General features: G+C 39.4%; 1 protein-coding gene across 2 annotated transcripts in view; it reads left to right on the plus strand.

Annotated features, from left to right (window-relative positions):
- Positions 1-15,034, plus strand: part of SFMBT1 (Scm like with four mbt domains 1) — a 156,773-nt gene that overhangs the window by 27,916 nt on the left and 113,823 nt on the right. The gene's annotated exons all lie outside the window — the stretch shown is intronic.

Below are 15,034 nucleotides of genomic sequence, written 5' to 3' on the forward strand. Positions count from 1 at the left end.
ATGAGAATATCAGTAAGCCATTGTATTGGGGAAGTCTAAGCTTCTAAAAGTCAGAGGCAGAATCATAAAGCATTAATCACCCATGGAAATTTTCTATGAAATTTTTGGATTCGGTACACAATCTACTTGCCTGTCTTTATTATGAAGGATGATAAATTATATTTTTACTTGCCCTGGATGATTACTAGAGTATAGTTTTGCACAAATACACTATTTAATATTAGGCACCCAATTATATTTATAAGATTCATCCAGCATCAACAATGCACTGAACTTGAGAAGTATAAAGAATCATCTCTAGAAAGAGTTAAGTATTAGCATAATATCATATGGCTATATCTGTGACCACAGATGGCTTTTTTTTGGAAGAGGAAAGTTTCTTATTTGGCCTAGTGTAGATACAATTTTAATTGCAAGAAGTGAAGTTCCCAGTTTATTAAGACTTGGAAACAGGGGATTTTAAGACATAGGTAAGGGTGTGCCTACGTGGGTAAGTTTTTTACCAATTATATTGTTCTAGTTATATCGTTAAAACTCCCTGTGTGGACCCTTTTTCAGTAGGAGTGACTCTTTTCAGTTTAATTTATGTTGCTTTTGAAGCATTTTAAGCTAAACTGAAAAAAGCCACTCTCCTACTGGAGGAAGTGTCCACACAAGGAGTTACACTGGTATAACTACAGCAGATTAAATCATGCCTCGGCAAACAACAATATAACTTTCCCATGTAGACAAGCCCCAAGATCCTCTTTCAAAGAAGAAAAGCAGTAGAGAAATGAGACTGATGTTTTGGATAATGAATAGGTTGATCTTAAAGGTTCTAATGGCACTGAATTAAGGGTGTAGTTCTTGCCATCACATAGGACTTTTCCGTCTTTTGTGCTCAGCAGTAGCAAAAGGCCTGCTAATTCCAAAGATTAGGGTCTTTCCAGCAGAGTTTCATTTAATCTGTTTTGGTTGTGAAAGCCTTCAAATGTGAACTAATTAACCCTTGTCCTAATGCCCTTTTCTATTCTAGGCTTGTTTCATTGTTTCCATTGTTGTGAGCACCCATGCAAACAAGGCACCAAAGACTTGCATAGACTTTAGCAGAGTATAAATTTCCCCATTTTTCTCAATGTGATGTTAATCCTGAAGCCTAGTTACAATTACCACTGGTTTTGATCACAGTTTTACTCACATGAGTAGTCCCATTGAAATCAATAGGACTGCACACATGTATGTATTGAAGTATTTGCAGGATCAATATTATGTTTGAAACCATTTACACTAGTTACTGAGGTGACCTGATAACACAGTTCCAATGACCTTAAGTCCTATGTCACACTAGTAAGGCCATGTCTAAACATACAGCACTGCAGCAGCGCAGCTGTACCAATACAGCTGTGCCGCTGCAGCACGTCTGGTGAACGTGCTGTATGCCGATCGGAGACAGCTGTCTGGTGTATACATAGCCTGAACAGAATAGTGTTACCCTGGTCCCTTATCTCCTCTGCAAATCTAGGGTAAATGGGCCACTTTCTACCCATTTCACTACTTTTCACCTATTCTCCCCACCAAAAAAATTCAAAACTCTCATCTAGTATATCTAGGGCCAAACCCACTTTGGGTTCAACCAAATCAAGGATCAGTGCTTGAGCTGTGTTTAAACAATCTAAGGGTTTGTCTACACTCAGAACAGTACAGCGACACAATTGTGCTGCTGAAGCTCTTCAGTGTAGAGACTACCTGTGCTGATGGGAGGGATTCTCCTATTGGCATAGCTAATCCACCTCCTTGCGAGGTGATAGCTAGGTCGACAAAATAATTCTTTTGTTGACTTAGTGACGGCTACATGTGGACTTAAGCCAACCTAACTATGCCGCTTAAGGGTGTGGATTTTTCCCTGAAAGACCTAGTTCTGCCAAGCTAACTTTCCAGTATAGAGCAGGCCTAAGGACTTACCTGGCCCTCCAATAAACAGTCTGAGTTCTGGTCTGCTCTAGAATATTAGGTCAGTTTAACTGTGTTGGTCAAGGGTGGGAAGAATCCATGTGCCTGAGATGTGTAGTTAAGATGACCTAAGCCCTGTGTAGACAGCAGTAGGTCAACAAAAGAATTCTTCCATTGACCTATCTACCGCTTCTTGAGGGGGTGCATTACCTAAGGTGAAGGGGGAGACACACACACACACACACACACACACACACACACACATCCCTCCCCCCATCGGTGCAGCTAGTGCCTTCACTGAAGCACTACGGCTGCAGTAGCGCAGCTATGCTGCCATAGCGTTTTAAGTAAAGTCAAGCCCTCAATTAGAGCTAAACTAGCTAATGTGGATGGAACCAAACTGAACTGTATGCCTATCTGGACTGTAGAAGACTTTTGGGTCACCTAGGCTGTAACATGATTGGCCTATAATCATTTAACTTGGTTATTGTTATAGACAAAAACTTAAGAAATAGTTTACCAGGAGCCATTTTTACTTCCTTTAAAAGACTTTTCCTTGAGGATAATGCCAGGGAATAAAGTACCGATTTGAAAATGAATGGCTTCTTCCTGTCCCTTAATGGTGACCTGAGGCTTCTTAAAAATTGGATGTGTTCTTTTTAGCTGCGTGAGTCTAAAACCTGTGTTTTTTCCAGCTTGCTTTTTGCCCCATACATGTCAGGCATGGCAAGTCCTGGTCTTCCTTGCTTTTTTTGGTACGCTTCTTGAGGGTGATAAAAATTAATGAGTATTTTATCCTAATTTTTCATTGGGCACTAAAATTAAATGAGTTAAAGAAAAAGTCTGAGTTGCATCCCATGCCCACAAATTTGTAGTCTTGTGATGTCATAATTTTATTTCTTTTCTGATCACCATTGTCTTGGAGAGTAGAGAAGATTAGAATTTTTAATAGTTTAAAAAAAAACTGGAACTGTGGGCACACATACTTTTTTTTTTTTTTTTTAATTTAAACAAAAACCTCTTGGGCCTTTCCATGTAATAAAAAAGCCAAAACAAAAACAAACAAACCCAATTTCCCCCTTTAAAAAAAAAAAAACAAAAAAAAAAACACCTCAATGCTCACAGTAAAAGTACTGTTCATAGTTCCAGCAGCTAAGAAGTGTTGGATTTCTGTGGTGCAACTTTTGGGATTTGGTGGGTTTTCTGTCAAACTCCTTCAGCTTCAACTTTAACTGAATGCATTTTTAAATGGATCTCTTGTTTTGGACTATTATCTGGTATTGAAATCAGAGTAGGTCCAAGTAGAATAGAAGATACTTATCCTGTGCCCCCTTAGAAATTACACAGAGTAGGTGGGAAAGTCGGGGAGTTCCTGCAGGTTTGTCCATAATGATCAGTGTGTTTTCTGTGGCTAAAGTTTAAAGAGGTGCTGCTGGAGCTTAAATTCTTCTTTGGGTCTTTGTTTCCCAGGAGTGGAACAAGGTGCTTATGTACAGAAAGGATCTCTCCCATCCCATTGGCCATCTTGTTAAGGTTGCTGTTTAACTTCTGGGAGTTGGGAATCCTCAACAGACTCCTAATTTGGCCCACAAGAGTAGGGACCTGCTGGGAGCAGCATACTGATGTCAGTGGTTCAATCCAACCGCTAATGTGTTGAAACTGAACACTGTACCAAGGGTAGCTTGTTTTATGTGCTGACTGCTTGTGAGCTCTTTATCACTGAAGATCTTGATCATTTTTCTCATGAAGATGGTTAAGTAGCTAGAAGTAGTTTTACTTCTGGAGGCTGAAACTCTCTCCACTGCACTATGGGTAGCGCAGACCACCAAGCTGGTTACTGTCATCCCTAAATATGAGTCTATTTTATTCATGGCTTCTCTGCCACTCTGGTGGCTCTTGAGATGGCTTTGTGACAGAGGATATCAATGGACATACATTTAACTTATGTCACATAGGCCACATGTAACAGGGTGGCCTGCCCTTTAAGGGCCAGGAGACCTGGGGCAAACCCAGGCCTGTTCAATCACCCCCACCTGTGCCATAATTAACTGCATTTCAGCATGAGAGGGCAGGACTAAGGGAGTTACCATACAGCTGCTGGTCACCATACTAAAAATTACTTAAGAGAACAGATAGAAAGAAGTTGGGGTAGAGACCCCAGGTTTCTGTGGGAAGTCCTGAGATAGGACCTGTAAGAAATAGGGCAGCCCTTGGAAGACACTGCTGGAGTCCCCAGGGAGGGAAAACAGTGGGAAGCCTGTCTGACCCAAGACGTGGTTTGGTTTGTATGTTATTTCTCCTTCTGTATTTATGAGAATTCTCTATCCAATGTGTTAAATGTAAATGCAAAAGGAAGCTGTGGACAACTGAGGGAGCAGGTGAAAATCTAAATCATTTTCTCCTTGCTTATTATGGTACTTGAGGTGAAGACGTTAACACAAACATTTTAATAAGTGGGAGGGCAATAAAAACTCATTAGTGGAGAAAACATTTCCTTGAGATTACTGAAAACAACTTGACATAGAAATATTCAGTAAAGTGGAAATGGGGTGAGTTATTGTAGTGGACTTTTTAAGTGCTGACTTGTCACTCACAGAATCTACACCAATGCCCTGAGTTCCTCCTAGCATGAAAACTGAGATTTCTCCAAATTCCAATTTAAATTTAAGTTTCCTGCATGACAGTGCAACATGCTGCCATCCTGCAATTAGGCATCTCTTGCAGAACCTCATTCTGCCTTTTCGGGTGTCAGGAAAGGCCCATTTGGGGTAGGTTTTTATGAAAACTTGTACCACAGTTTGACTTTAAAAAAAACCAAACGCCTCTAATTTAGCTTTTTTTTTTATCTTCTAATTATTGCCACTGTCCAAGAGTATTCTCCTTTACCTTTTTTTATTAATCTTGTGGTTAATACTGGATTTGGATCTCAAAAGACCATTGGTTCAATTCCTGGCTCTTACACAGACTTCCTCCATGCTGTAGGGCAAGTAATTTATTTGCTTCTGTTCCCTATCTATAAAACAGGAACAACGCTCCCTTTTCACTGCCCCTTGTCTTTTCCAGATTGTCAATTTTGGGGGGCTGGGACTATTGTTTATGTGTAGAGTGCCTCCCATTGTAGAGCCCCAACTTCTCTTGAGGCCTCTGGGCACTACTGTAATGCAAATAAATTAGGGCTGTCAAGCGATTAAAAAAATTAATTGCACGACTAATAACTCTGTTAATAATAGAATATCATTTATTTAATATTTTTGGATGTTTTCTACATTTTCAAATATGTTTTCAGTTACAACACAGAATAAAAAGTACAGCGCTCACTTTATTTTTATTACAAATATTTGCACTGTAAAAAAAGTGATTTGAAATACTATTTTTAATACAAGTACTGTAGTGCAATCTTTTTATCGTGAAAATTGAATTTACAAATGTAGAATTATGTAAAAAAAAAACTGCACTCAAAAACAAAAGAATGTAAAACTTTAGAGCCTACAAGTCCACTCAGTCCTACTTCTTGTTCAGCCAATTGCTCAGACAAACAAGTTTGTTTACATTTGCAGGAGATAATGCTGCGCGCTTCTTGTTTATAAAGCCACCTGAAAGTAAGAACAGGTATTTGCATAGCACTGTTGTAGCTGGCGTCGCAGGATATTTACATGCCAGATGCAACAAAGATTTGTATGTCCCTTCCTGCTTCGCCCACCATTCCAGAGGATATGCTTCCGTGCTGATGATGGGTTCTGCTCAATAACAATCCAAAGCAGTGCGGACTGACCCATGTTAATTTTAATCATCTGAGTCAGATGCGGCCAACAAAACTTTGATTTTCTTTTTTGGTAATTTGGGTTCTGTAGTTTCCACATCGGACCGTTGCTCTTCTAAGACTTCTGAAAACGTGCTCCACATCTCGTCCCTCTCAGATTTTGGAAGGCACTTCAGATTCTTAAACCTTGGTTTGAGTGCTATAGCTATCTTTAGAAACCTCACATTGGTACTTTCTTTGCATTTTGTCAGATCTGCAGTGAAAGTGTTCTTAAATCGAACATGTGTTTGGGTCCTCATCCGAGACTGCCAGAACACAAAATATATGGCAGAATGCAGGTAAAACAGAGCAGGCAACATACAATTCTCCCCCCAAGGAGTTCAGTCACAAATTTAATTAATGCATTTTTTTTTTTTTTTTTTTTTAATGAGCGTCTTCGGCATGGAAGCATATCCTCTGGAATGGTGGCCAAAGCATGAAGGGGCATACGAATGTTTAGCATACCTGACACGTAAATACCTGGCAATGCCGGCTACAACAGTGCCATGTGAACACGTTCTCATTTTTAGGTGACATTGTAAATAAAAAGAAGGCAGCACTATCTCCTGTAAATGTAAACAAACTTTTTTCTTAGTGATTGGCTGAACAAGAAGTAGAACTGAGTGGACTTGTAGGCTGTAAAGTTTTACTATTTATAAGTTGTGCTTTCACTATAGAGAGTGCACTACAGTACTTGTATGAGGTAAATTAAAAAATACTATTTCTTTTGTTTGTCATTTTTACACTGCACGTATTTGTAATAAAAAAATATAAAGTGAGCACTGTACACTTTGTATTCTGTGTTGTAAATTGAAATAAAATATTTGAAAATGTAGAAAAACATTTAATAAATTTCAATTGGTATTCTATTGTTTAACAGCACAATTAAAACTGCAATTAATTTTTTTGAGTTAATCATGTGAGTTAACTGCAATTAATCAACAGCCCTAAAATAAATAAATAAAATAATCAGTCTGAACTTCTAGGAAGAGCGGCTTGATCAGATATTAGGTGTTGGGACTCTTGGTTTGTCTTGCAAATTCCATTATTGCTTTCCTCCCTGACCTTGGGCAAGTTACTTAACCTCCTCCATTTCCCCTTCTTTTATTTGGATAAACACTTCAGATGGAAGCCACTGAAAGCTGCCAAGTATTTCTTCTTGCTGTCTAGCAGAGAGCATTCCCATATTTTCTTCTCTCTTGTGACACAAATAAATGTCTTTGCAGTAGAATAGTTATTTTTAGTTTTTATAAAATGGGAAATGCCTCCCTGAACACTAGACATCTGACAAAATACTTAAACATACAATAAATAACATTTTAAAATACTAAAAAACAGGCAGCATAAAAATAAACCAAATTTCCTATCTTTTCCTAAATATCGTCCCAGAAATATCTGCATCTTGAGCAGCCCTCATAAGATGTGCCTTGCATTGTCCCCTGAAGCTCAGTAGATTTTTGAACTGTTTTAGAGGTTGGTGAGTCCTTACCACATTTAGTTTTACTCTTACAATATTTAATGTTGTGATACTGCATTTGTCATCTTGAGCATCAATGCACAGTTGCAGAAATAAACTGTGCGTGCCCTCTGCTGGCTGTCTCTTCAGCACAGCAAAATATTACAGGTGATGACTACTTCTGTTTTTGTTTTGTTAAACTTTGGTAGTGTCTTCAGATTTTACAAAAAAACCTGTATGGAATCTGGAGACTTTCCTATGAAACCATAACAGTTCTTACATTTATTTAGGAATGGAGTTCATTTAGGCCTTTTCAGTGAGTAGCAAGTGTTTTCCCATAGTAATAGTGCAACATTTAAGCAAAATCATCATCTGTCTTGCAAGAATTGGCAATGGCTTAACTCCATTAAAAATGCATTAGCAGCAAAATTATCATGAGGCATTGCATTATTGTGAAATTTTGTGAGGGTGGAGGTGGGCAGTCAAGACATTACAGGTGACTCCAAGGCTTAGTCACATTAAGGACATGCCATATGTTCAGACCTAAAACGAACTTTTCCTTAAGGGTGGGGTGGGGGAGACGGAAACTAAATTGAACTAAATACTTCCAGATATTGTTTTTTAAATGCTAAGGCTTGCTTTTTATCAAGTACTTTCCTGAAATGCAGGAAATAGCCACAAAGCAGCACTCTTAATTATGCTAAGTTTTGTTACAATGAATACTTGTCTGCTTACAGCTTGGGGACAGAACCAGACTTGTCAGTCGCAGGCAATAGGGAAATGCCCAGCCTCCTGAACTTGGGTTGTTATTGGTAAAAAGAATTTCCCATGCTGTGCAATTTGAGGAAAGAGCCAGATTCCTCAGTCTATTCAACAGTCTGTAATCTTAGGAAGTAGATTTGAATTATCCTGGCTGTGGAAGCTATCTCAACTGGAGGAAACTTGTGGGAGCTGGACAGTCCTCTATTGCCAGTGACTGACAGATTTGGTTCTTCCCCCAAGCTTCGGGCAGGCTGTAGTACCCATTGTAATGGAACTTCAGACCTTATTCAATGAGAGGAAACTTTCTGGTAAGCACAGATAGACTTTCCTATTATGCTAGTGTATGAGCAAGAGAAAACAGTCACTTTCACTTAATATATTCTTCTGTTTTAATCTCTGTTTGTTGTCATTACTGAGGCCTGGTCTACACTACAGAGTTAGGTTGACATAAAGCAGCTTACATCAACCTAACTCTGGAAGTGTCTATGCTACAATGGGTCTCCTGCCAATGTAAGTTTCCCCCCAGTACGTCAACTTAACTCCACCTCTGCAAGAGGCATACAGTTTAGGTCACTGTAGGTAGGGTAATAAAATGTACATATAGACATTGCATTACTTACTTTTGTCTGTTGGCTGTCAGCCCAGCATGGGACTCACAGCCCAGGCTATTAGCCCCGAGGGTAGGAGGGCTCCAGCTGAGTGTCCTCCACCAGGCTCACAGCTCAGACTGTCAGCCCCGGGGCAGGGAGGCCTTCTAGCTGTCAGTACCCCCCACTTCAGTTGGTGGAAATGCTCATGGTGAGGACATGCATTGCCGATAGAAGGAGCATAGCGTTTTCACTGCTTTGATTACTGCAGTGGCTGTACATCAATTTCAGTTAAGTCGACTTATTTTTGTAAGTGTAGAGAAGGCCTGAGTGAAGTGGCAGAGGTATTTTTAAATGTTGTTGAAACTAAGAATTTTAGTTGACTCTACAAAAAAGCTAATTAAGCTTGTGTGGGTTTTTTTGTTTTTGTTTTTGTTTTTTTTAAGAACTCCTCTCCCTGGAACCAAGTGTAAGAATTGTAGGGACCAAGTTTACTCATTAAGATTTCAGAGGTTCCAGACTACACTATAGTGTAAATACAAATGGTATAGAATAGGGTGACTGGATAGCAAGTGTGACAAATTGGATGGGCGGGCGGGGGGCGTGAAGTAATGAAAGCCCCAAATATCAGGACTGTCCCTATAAAATCGGGACATCTGGTTACCCTAGTGTAGAGTGGAATAGCTTTCAATCTTGCCTTTAAAATTTATGGATGTCTACACTTAAACTGCCACAGCAGCATAGCTACAGCGTTGCAGCTGCATTGCTCTAGCACGTCAGTGTAGACACTGCTTATACTTATGGCAGGGGTTCTCCCATCGGTATAGGTAATTCACTTCCCCGACAGGCAGTAACTAGGTCAACGGAAGAATTACGTCGACCTAGCACGGTCTACGCTGGGGTTATGTTGCCATAGCTATGTCTCTCAGGAGTATGGATTTTTCAGACTCCTATACCACTGTAAGTTCTTTGTGTAGACCAGCTCTCAATTGGATGTTGGTGCACTAATACATGCTTATTTTATTCTAGTTCTTATTCTAGTTCTGTGTACTTCCTTACCCAATTATAAAATCATGAACTGTGCCACATGTACAATCTAGTTATCAGTAAAAGGAGCCAAACAATTTAGAGTGGTTTTCTGGAGTACTACTGGCTTAATTGGCAACTGCAAGCTGCTTATACTGGGGGTATGCCATTGGTATTCACACTGAACTATGCTTTGACGCTGGCAGACGAGGTATCAGCTCATGCCAAAGTCCCCATGTTTCAATTGAATGCTGACAAATACATAGCTGGAATCAGTCTGGCTCACCTGTGTGTTAATGTTAAAATAGGTATTAGAATTGTAAGAATGTGTTCAGACTTCATTGTGTGAGTTGTTGCATGTATTAATCTCACTCATAAGATCTGTATCCCTTATTGTAAGGCAATATTTGAGTGGTTGTATTGTGAACCTCTCTGACTACGGACTGATCTATACTGGAAAATTAAGTTAACCCAGCTACGTCGCTCAGGGGTTTGAAAAATCCACATCCCTGAGTGATGTAGTTAAACTGGCCTAAGTTCCCTTGTAGGCAGCCCTATGTTGACAGAAGAACTGTTCCTAGCTACCGCCTCTCAGGTAAATGAACTACCCATGCTGCTGTAGCATTTTAAGTGTAGACAAGTCCTATGTAAATCACCAGACGAGAGAGATATTAATTAGTGTCAGGTGTTGATGTACAACAGAAGTTATGTCCTTCCCAACAGAAAAGGTCCATCAACACCAGGCACAGTATTGTGGGATGTTAAAGAGGACAGAAGACTTTGTTGTTCTGATGTCCCCCTCATGAACATTCCTTCCATCAGCTGAGTTTGCAGCTCAGAGCACATGGCCAGAAGGGGATTAAAACCCCCGAACAAGAAAGAACTGATTATCTCTATGGTGCTTGGACTTTGGGGAGGGGGGCAAGGGTTTCCTAGACATAAGCAAGAGGTCCCCAGCTGCTTAGCATGGGTTAAATATATAGAGCTTGGTTATATAGAAGCTTCTCTTATCTTTTGAAACTTAAGATTCTAACTCATGTGTATGTATGTGTATCTGTTACCTGCCTTTACCTTGTAAACAACACTCTAATTTTGTTTTTCTATTTAATAAATCTTTATATAGTTTATTATAGGATTGATTAAAAAGAATTGTCTTTGGTGTGAGATCTAAGGTGCAATTGACGTGGGATGAGTGACTGGTACTTTGGGACAGGAAGTAACCTGAATATTGCTGTGATTCTTGGTGAAAGAGACCATCTGTCACAAAGGTAAACTCACCTTAGTGGCAAGATAGATTGGAATCTGTGACTTCATGTTTAGGTTGTTTATACTACCTGAAGAGTTCATGCTTGATCGTGTTTGAGTTCTGTAGTTAGATTTCACCAAGCCATCTTGGGGGTTTGTGCCCTGCTTCTTAACAGTCTGTCCTGAGGTTAGTATAATGCTCTTGAGTCACTTCAGGCAACATTACATATACCAGACAAATACAGGGCTCCTTTCCCAAAGAGCTTCCAGTGTAGTACTATGAGCAACTATAATCTAACCTAGAACAAATTGCATACACTAGTTAAATTACCCATTGGTGGTAACAGGTGTCAACATAAGGTGCAAATGAACATGGTTTAAATTGAGTAGCCCCAGGCCTTGTCTACATACAAATTTATACCAGTTTAGTTAAATCTCTGTGAACACTTAGGTTGATTTCATTTAAACCTTTTCCCAATTGACTTAAACCCTTACTTTTGATTTAACTTTTCTTAATCCCAATTTCAGAGAGAGAAATCAAATTGGATTAAACTGTGATTGAGTTAAACGGGTGCAAACTCCTGTGTGAATACGCTTATTTCATCTTAAACCTCATTTTGAGTTTAGCTTGCATCTAAGTTACAGATGCCAGCTAAACAGATAAACCTAGGAATAAACTGACATAAGTGTCCACACAGGAGCTTTCACTATCTTAACTAAATCATTAATATTTGCATTCAATATTGCACCATTATCACCAAATCAAGTTAAAATCACAACTTGAACTAAACTAATGCAACTGTATTTACAGGCCATTAGTGGTAGCAATGGTGTGAAATTTCTGTCCATACTTCACTGTGGACACAGACTGACCTCAGTTGCACTATTTGCATGAATAAGTATTCCACTTATTATCGAGTGTAGTACTTAATATCCTAAATAACTCCATTGATGGGAGTGGGACTACGCCAAGGTTGTAAATACTGTATTCATTGGGAAGTGGTTACAGGACAGGACTTCGTGGTTTAAAAGGGCAGTGTCCTTGTCTTATGTCTGGAAAACATTGTGTAAACTTTTTGGAACTAATATAATATATCCAGCTGAAAAGCAGTGTTTAACCCAAGAGTTAAATAAATGTGAATATTTGCTTCTGATACATAAATTGCCAGATAAGGATGATAAAAAATAGAGGTCCACTGATGGACATGTTTTCTTCTTGATAATTGGTTCAGAACCGGGGCTTAAGAAGCTCACTGTTCTGAAAGTATTTGTCCTGGTCTGGCAAAGTCTTTTCTCAACTTGGCATGTTGTGAAATATGACTTTTTTTAATCTATTGGTGTCTGCTTTCAATTTCTGTACTATTCCAGGTGAATTACATAAAATTTTAGAAGTTTCATGTATAAGAAATAGGGCTGTCAAGAGATTTAAAAAGATTAATCGTGCAATTAAACGATAATAGAATGCCATTTATTTAAATATTTTGGATGCTTTCTACATTTTCAAATATATTGATTTCAATTACAACGCAGAATACAAAGTGTAAAGTGCTCACTTAATATTTTTGATCACAAGTATTTGCACTGTAAAAAAACAAAAGAAATAGTATTTTGCAGTTCACCTAATACAAGTACTGTAGTGCAATCTCTCTTTATCATGAAAGTTGAACTTACAAATGTACAATTATGTACCAAAAAAACTGCATTCAAAAATAAAACATTGTAAAATTTTAGAGCCTGAAACTTCTTGAGCCAGTCACTCAACAAAAAAAATTGTTTACATTTGCAGGAGATAATGCTGCCCTCTTCTTGTTTACGTCACCTGACAGTGAGTACAGGCGTTCTCATGGCACTGTCATAGCCTGCATCGCAAGATATTAACGTGCCAGATGTGCTAAAGATTCATATGTCCCTTCATGCTTTAACCACCATTCCAGGGCACATGCATCTATGCTGATGACGGGTTCTATTCTATAACAATCCAAAGAAGCGTGGACCGACGCATGTTCACTTTCATTATCTGAGTTAGATGCCACCAGCAGAAGGTTGATTTTCTTTTTTGGTGGTTCGATTTCTGTAGTTTCCGCATCGGAGTATTGCTCTTTTAAGACTTCTGAAAGCAGGCTCCATACCCCATCTCAATCAGATTTTGGAAGGCACTTAAGGTTCTTAAATCTTGGGTCGAGTGCTATAGGTATCTTTAGAAATCTCACACTGGTACCTTCTTTGCGTTTGTCAAATCTGCAGTGGAAGTGTTCTTAAAAGGAACCATGTGTGCTGGGTCATCATCCGAGACTGCTGTGACATGAAATATATGGCAGAATACGGGTAAAACAGAGCAGGTGACATACAGTTCTCCCCCAAGGAGTTCAGTCACAAATTTAATAAGCGTCATCCGCATGGAAGCATATCCTCTGGAATGGTCCGAAGCACAAAGGGGCAAACAAATGTTTAGCATATCTGGCACGTGAATACCTTGCAATGCTGGTTACAAAAGTAGGAGTGTTGCCAGCAGATCAAGGGAAGTAATTATTCCCATCTATTCAGTACTAGTGAGGCCGCATCTGGAATATTGCGTCCAGTTTTGGGGCCCCCACTTCAGAAAGGATGTGGACAAATTGGAGAGTCCAGTCAAGGGCCACAAAAATGATTGGGGGGGCTAGGGCACGTGACTTATGAGGAGAGGCTGAGGGAACTGGACTTACTTAGTCTGCAGAAGAGAAGAGTGAGGGGGGATTTGATAGCGGCCTTCAACTACCCGAAGAGGGGTTCCAAAGAGGATGGAGCTTGGCTGTTCTCAGTGGTGGCAGATAACAGAACAAGAAGCAATGGTCTCAAGTTGCAGTGGGGGAGATCTAGGTTGGATATTAGGAAAAACTTTTTCACTAGGAGGGTGGTAAAGCACTGGAATGGGGTACCTAGGGAGATGGTGGAATCTCCATCCTTAGAGGTTTTTTAGGCCTGGCTTGACAAAGCCCTGGCTAGGATGATTTAGTTGGTGTTGGTCCTGCTTTGAACAGGGGGTTGGACTAAATGATCTCCTGAGGGCTCTTCCAACCCTAATCTTCTATGATTCTAAGGAGGGCAGCATTATCTCCAGTAAATGTAACAAGCTTATTTGTCTTAGCAATTGGCTGAACAAGAAGCAGGACTTAGAGGACTTGTCGGCTCTGAAGTTTTACATTGCTTTGGTTTTGAACACTTCTTGATTTCAGTTACAACACAGAGTACAATATATATATAAAAATGTAGAAAAACATCCAAAATATTTAATAAATTTCAATTGGTATTCTATTGTTTAACAGTGCGATTAATTCTGCAATTAATTGCGATTTTTTTAAATTAATTACTTGTTAACTGTGATTAATTGACAGCCCTAATAAGAAACTGCTAACATTTGTACCTTTTGCTGTGTTTTCCCCTCAATAAAATTTGAGTGGCTGGCTGGGGTCCTGTGGTGCTGCTGTGACTGTCATAAGTAGTTTCAGTTTTTGCTCTTCAAGAAGAGTTTCAGTAGCTCAGTCAAGTGAAGAAAATATCAGCCTTTTATTTATTCTTTTTACTCCAAGTCCAATATTTTCTTGACTGAGCTTAATTAGGTTAATTAGGTTGTGCAATCACACGTGAATGTAAAAGAGTTGCATATGACTGCATCAGCATAGGACTCACCAGAAGCAAAATTTTGAATATTAAAGCTTGTTAATATAGATAGGTGGGGGGTGGGATAATGAGCTTAACATGTGTTTTAAAGTAAAATTACTCTGATTTTAGTGTCTTGCTCCTCCCCCCCCCCCGCCCCCCCCCTCCCCCCCCGCCCTTAGCCCCTAAGCATGAACTCCAACATTCTAGAACTCCGTATGCAGGGATTAATATTTCATTACATTTGAAAGTTGGAGTTTGAGACTTTGAGATATAGAGCATTAATTCTAGCTCTAATAGGTCTGAAGGTGGTAGCTGTTTATAACCTCAGAACTGTTTGAGAATAAGGTGAGAAGTGGAGGGACAAGACTGGTGGGGTAAAGGTTGTCGTGGTTTATATTATGGTAGTGCCTACAAGCTCTGATCAGGGATTATGGCCCCATTGTACTAAGTGCTATACCACACACACTGACAGTTTCTGTCCCATCTGTACAGGTTACATCAGTCTGAATACCTGTAACATTAATGACTGAAATTGCTGAATGTATGAGATCTCGTTCATGGTTGATGCAAGAAATGAGTGCTGTACACCAC

This window comes from Chrysemys picta, chromosome 7 (assembly GCF_011386835.1).
Source record: "Chrysemys picta bellii isolate R12L10 chromosome 7, ASM1138683v2, whole genome shotgun sequence".
NCBI lineage: Eukaryota > Metazoa > Chordata > Testudines > Emydidae > Chrysemys > Chrysemys picta.